Below are 6,958 nucleotides of genomic sequence, written 5' to 3' on the forward strand. Positions count from 1 at the left end.
TTTACACTCACTCATTTTTTTTACTCATTCATTCATTATTTTATTTATTCATTTATTCACCCACTCATTCAATCACTAAATCATTCATCCATTTATTTATTTATGCATTCATTCATTCATTTAATCATTCATTCATTCATTCACTCACCCACTCACTTATTCATTCATCCATTCATTTATTCATGCATTAATTCATTTATTTACTCACTTACTCACTCACTCATTAATTAATTAATTCATTCATTTATTCATTTTTTCATTCATTTATTCATTAATTCATTTTCGTTTATTCATTTGATTTTATTCATTCATTTTCAATTATTCATTTTTATTCATTCATATTAATAATTATGGTTATAAAACAAATGTGTATTTTTTGATTGGAACTAAAAATAATATTTTTTTTGGAACAGTGGCGGATTTAAAAGGGGCCCAGCTGGCCTGGTCCCCACCTAAAGTTTCCAAAATAAAAAAAAAATGGGGAAAAAAGGAAATTATACAAGGATAAAAGGATACCATAATAATAATAATAATAATAATAATAATAATAATAATAATAATAATAATAATAATAGTAATATTCCATCTATTCATTCATCCATTTACTCACTAATTTTTTCACTCATTCCTTTTTTATTTAATTCATTCATTTATTCACCCACTCACTCAATCACATATTCATTCATCTATTCATTTAATAATGCATTCATTCATTTATTCATTCATTCATTTTTATTTATTCATTCGATTTTATTTATTCATTTATTTTTAATCATTCATTTTTATTCATTCATTATATATATTCATATTTTCATTCATTCATTCATAGATTACGCTATGCTTTAATTATGGTTGTAAAACACGTGTGTTTTTTTTAAATAAAACTAAAGATTTTTAATTTTTTGAAACAGTGGTGGATTTAAGGGCGAGCCCAGCTGGACGGGTCTCCACCTAAAGTTTTCAAAATAACAAAAAAATAGGCAAAAAAGGAAAATTATACAAGGATACACTATTGATAATAATAATTATTATATTAGTAATAATAAAACTATTAATAATAAAACTATTAATAATAATAATAATAATAATAATAATAAAATATATTTAAATATATTTTGAGAGTGCTGAGAGTGCCATTTCCAATCATATAGAGGTGCAATAATCATAAATTTTCTCGCCTTAGCCAAAACCGTGGTGGGGCTGATGTGTACAGACCCACAACCTGTGGATTTGTCCATCCCTGGGCCCTCTCTATTTCAAATTTTTGGATCCGCTATTGAGTGGGTATGTACAGTAAGTTGTGCCTAGGCATGGCACTGCTAAGGTAGCATCTGATCTAACAAGGATTATTGATACTATATATTAATTGATAAAAAAAAAATCACCTCCCAACATAACTATTTAATTTTAAAGAGGTGATGCTAAACAAGTATTTTTTTATTTGGCCTAATTTAATTTAAGGTTTTTTCTCCAATATTTCAACATAGATGGTTATATATTATATGCAGTAACCTTGGCCTTATGATGTTTTTGCACACCTAGGCCTACCTCTCTACCAGCAATTTTGTACACAAATATGAGTTAGATTACTTCTCAGTGTAATCCTGCAAATTAAATTCTGATCACGCCAATTTCATCCTCAGTGTCCAGTATTCATACAGCACTTTGTTTCAAAGTACTTCACAAGTTGCCAATTCATTTAAATTCAAATTCAATTAAAAAATACTTTATTATCCAAAGCGATATTCATTTTGCCATGGTATAATATATCAAACAATGTACAATGAATAAAATACATATAAAAATATTTTAAAAAGAAAGTTTATACATGAAAAATCATTTCTAAATCAGGGATTTAAACAATAAGTGTTGTTTTCTTTTATTAAATTATTAAAAAAAAATGTAAACAATGAATAAAATACATATAAAAATATTTTAAAAAGAAAGTTTATACATGAAAAATCATTTCTAAATCAGGGATTTAAACAATAAGTGTTAGGTTTGTTTTCTTTTATTAATATTTAAAAAAAAAAGTAACACAAAAATTTGTGAAACAATTTAAAAGAGAACAATTTTTAAAATCCTTAAACTCTCCGGACTTGTATAATCTATTATTTTTATATCATTATTTATTTATTATTTTATTATTATTTGTTTATTTTGTTATTATTGCAGATTACATGCATTTACGTAATGTGTTTTTCAATAAATTAGGACTACCGTATCTCTGACAGACTGCACTTGATCTAGAAAAAAACCCTCAAGTCAATGATAAAGTAGCTTGTGAGTTCTAAAAACACACATGTCTGTCCACACATTATTAAGATACCCAATGAAATTACAAATAGCTTTGTTATAATAATCTTATTATTAGGACTCACATTATATCATTAAAATGTGTTTTATTGAAATGTTTTAGGCAATTTATTAGGTCAATATGTAATATGATGGTCTCATTGCTGCCCCTCATTGTCAATCCTTCACTTTATTAAATGTATATCTACATCTCAGAAAAACATAGTTTTTCATTTTTTGCCTAAATCCTATAAATGTTACGGCATATAATTTAACTTAAATTTAATTATTGTTGATCTCATTTTGTCTATCCCTTAGATGAATTTTGCTGATGGTTCTAGCTATATGAACTCGGCAAGGATATTAGTGTGGCCAATATTTTGTTGATGAGTTTGGGCTTAGGGGAAGTTTTAAAGGGGTATATTACTTTCATTAGTCCTGTAAAAGAATGCAATAATTGAAATGTGACTAAATCTCACTTCTTTTACTCTACAGAAAATATTGTATGCAAGCAGTTAAACTGGGAGCAAGTTTATGCTTAACAGAACATGCATAAGGTAGGTGATTCTAATCACTGTATTAAGTTTGTGAATACACATAAAAGAGAATTGTGTAGCCTATTGCACAATTCACAATCTATATAACAGTAAAAATTATAAGTAATCAAAAAAAAAAAAAAACAAATAATAATTCATACACCTCATACAACTTCTACTGCTCCATCTAGAATCCTACAGTATTTTAGTTGAAGAATATCATTTCCCCTTGTCATACAATACATATACATGTAAGACCATGATTAATGCACAAACTCCCCCACTTCCAAGAAGTATTTGTAGTGAAACTTATTACTAAATAGGGCCATATAAACAATGATTCTCATGGGTGATTGTATGCATTTTTTTACAGCAGCTAACAAATCACCAAATCTGTCTAAGTTCTGCCTATCATTATTACAGAAGTTTAAAATGGTTATGTTTTTCAGGGAAAAAAATTAATTATCTTTAATTTACAGTGGCGATGTTTCTCCACAAGAAAGTCACTCACATTTAAAAATTGTATTTTTATTACAAAAATTGTTAAATTGTATATGAAGCTGTAATATTTTTTTCTTTCTTTCAGCCTATAGTTTTGAATCCAAGATTTACCCTGTCAGATGGATTTAATGTTTGACCTCAACGGTAGACTGTTTAATTTCACTTCTGTGCAGAGAGAATTAATATACATTTCAATAACAGGCTGTGAAGAGAAGTCTACAAAATTACAATGTCCAGTCAGGGAAATCTAAGCAATGTTATATTGATGATCACAGATTAATAATTTGTACAAAGGAAGATTATAGGTCTAGTAAAAGGGATATGTGTCATTCACTGAACATACAAAGTATTATAGATTCATATTTCTTGAGGAAAGATAAGATTTTAATATTGGATGTAGTTACAACTTGTTATTTTAGAAATTGTAAGAATTCAGAATTACCATTTTTTTTGTGAATTATGATATATATGAGAGGCATTGGCTCTTGAGATCATAATAAACATTTTCTTATAAGCTGCTAATTTTTTGGTATTGAATTTTATGTATAGTACTGCATTGCATCTTTTGGACAAAAAAAAAATATAAATATTTAATCCTACATGTCATTGTTTATTTAAAAACATCATTCTCCATAATATGGTTTTCTTCATGCAATAATCATTTCTTATCATCATCATTAAGGCTATTTTATCAACTTTTCTGCCTCTCATTATGTACCATTGACTAATTTCAGTAATCTGTTTAAAATTAAATCCTCAATGTTTGATGCTTAATTTCAGGAACCATTGAGGGAAAATGTGTTTGAACTGTATGAAAACAGTTATTTAATTTCAACATATATTGTTGGGCCCAATTCCTTTAGTTATAATTTCTCTTGTAAAAAAAAATATTTTATATTTAACTAAAAACTGTTGGCTATAGTGAAATTATTTTTATTCCATGATCGACTGTATTCATAGAAATTATGTGTGTAAAGGGTTTCAAATAATAATTTATAAACCTTCTTTATAACATGTTTACTTTCATTTTTTGACATTTATGTGTATATATATGTTACTATGCATATATGATTATGACTATAAAGTTAATTATTTAATTTATTCAAATAATTTTGTGTCAAATTTAGTTATAATTTTTACTGTAAAAAAATTAATTAATATTTAACTAAAAACTGTCGACTATAGTGAAATTATTATTTTTCCACGTTCGACTGTATTCATAGAAATTATGTGTATAAGGGTTTCAAATATATTTGTATAAACCTTTTTTTTTAACATTTTTACTTAAATTATTTGACATTCATCTGTATAATACTATGCACATACAATTGTGACTTTTAATATTAATAAATTTGAATCAAAGGTCTAGATAAATTCATTGTTTGTTATTTTATAATTATAGTTAAAGTATATACATGCATACATACATGCATACATATATATACATATATATAAATATATATATATACTTATATACATATACATATACATATATACATATATATACATATACACACACATACATATACATACACATACATATATATACATATATATACATATACATACACATACATATATATACATATACATACACATATATATACATATATATATACACATATATATATATATATATACATATACATACACACACACATGTATATATATATATATATATGTGTATATGTATGTGTATGTGTGTGTATATATGTATATATACATACATGTATGTGTGTGTGTATATACATACATGTATGTGTGTGTGTATATACATACATGTATGTGTGTGTGTATATACATACATGTATGTGTGTGTGTATATACATACATGTTTGTGTGTGTGTATATACATACATACATGTATGTGTGTGTGTATATACATACATACATGTATGTGTGTGTGTATATACATACATACATGTATGTGTGTGTGTATATACATACATACATGTATGTGTGTGTGTATATGTGTATATGTGTATATGTGTGTGTGTATATGTGCGCGTATATGTGCGTATATATGCGTATATGTGCGCGTATATGTGCGTATATATGCGTATATGTGCGCGTATATGTGCGTATATATGCGTATATGTGCGCGTATATGTGCGTATATATGCGTATATGTGCGTATATGTGCGTATATATGCGTATATGTGCGTGTATATGCGTATGTATGCGTATGTGTGCGTGTATATGCGTATGTGTGCGTGTATATGCGTATGTATGCGTATGTGTGCGTGTATATGCGTATGTATGCGTATGTGTGCGTGTATATGCGTATGTATGCGTATGTGTGCGTGTATATGCGTATGTATGCGTATGTGTGCGTGTATATGCGTATGTATGCGTATGTGTGCGTGTATATGCGTATGTATGCGTATGTGTGCGTGTATATGCGTATGTATGCGTATGTGTGTGTGTATATGCGTATGTGTATGCGTATGTGTGTGTATATGCGTATGTATGCGTATGTGTGTGTATATGCGTATGTATGCGTATGTGTGTGTGTATATGTGTATGTGTGCGTATGTGTGTGTGTATATGTGTGCGTGTGTGTGTATGTATATGTATATGTATGTATATGTGTATATATGTGTATGTATATGTATGTATATGTGTATATATGTGTATGTATATGTATATGTATGTATATGTGTATATATGTGTATGTATATGTATATGTATGTATATGTGTATATATGTGTATGTATATGTATATGTATGTATGTGTGTATATGTGTATGTATATGTGTATGTATGTATATGTATATGTTTATGTATATGTATATGTGTATGTATGTATATGTATATGTATATGTATATATATATATACATGTGTATATGTATATACATGTGTATATGTATATACATGTGTATATGTATATACATGTGTATATGTATATACATGTGTATATGTATATACATGTGTATATGTATATACATGTGTATATGTATATACATGTGTATATGTATACATGTGTATATGTATACATGTGTATATGTATACATGTGTATATGTATACATGTGTATATGTATACATGTGTATATGTATACATGTGTATATGTATACATGTGTATATGATACATGTGTATATGTATACATGTGTATATGTATACATGTGTATATGTATACATGTGTATATGTATACATATATTAAAAAAATTGTAAATGGTTAAGTAAACTGCCACTCAGTGAATTCCAAAAAAAGTCATCTTCATTGGTGGTATGACGTTCACCACAAAATAAAATGTACAGGGCCAAGTAGAGTTTTCGTGAAGTTTGAAGTGTTTTCTTGTCTTCGTTTAGATTCTTCTTCTGGTTACATTTAACAAACAAGGCTGTTACTCTTTGCAAGTGGAAATGGTGAAGGGAGCACAGCTCTGTGGGATGGATACGTGCGCCGTACAAGATTTCATTATTATTATTTACTTGCTAATAATTTTTCATGCGGTATTTTTAGCTAAATATTTTCCGATTAGTGTATATATTAACTATAATATATTATGTGTAAGATCTGTCATCATTAGCTAATCCTCTTAACTATATAATGCTTTGTCACATTCCACCATTTGGTCATTCATTGCGCCGCTCCCTTATCACTGTTTATCTGTGCATATC

General features: G+C 27.4%; 1 long non-coding RNA gene across 1 annotated transcript in view; it reads left to right on the top strand.

The window, feature by feature from the left end:
- Positions 1-4,275, top strand: part of LOC117115690 — a 4,905-nt gene extending 630 nt beyond the window's left edge. Inside the window, exons 2-3 of the long non-coding RNA XR_004446593.1 lie at positions 2,791-2,852; positions 3,418-4,275. This is a non-coding gene — a long non-coding RNA (uncharacterized LOC117115690). The remainder of the gene's footprint in view (positions 1-2,790; positions 2,853-3,417) is intronic.
- The last annotated feature ends 2,683 nt before the right edge of the window (positions 4,276-6,958 follow it).

The sequence above is a fragment of the Anneissia japonica genome, unplaced genomic scaffold (genome assembly GCF_011630105.1).
Source record: "Anneissia japonica isolate Jap-2015-1 unplaced genomic scaffold, ASM1163010v1 scaffold4180_len100848_cov103, whole genome shotgun sequence".
Taxonomy (NCBI): Eukaryota; Metazoa; Echinodermata; class Crinoidea; order Comatulida; family Comatulidae; genus Anneissia; species Anneissia japonica.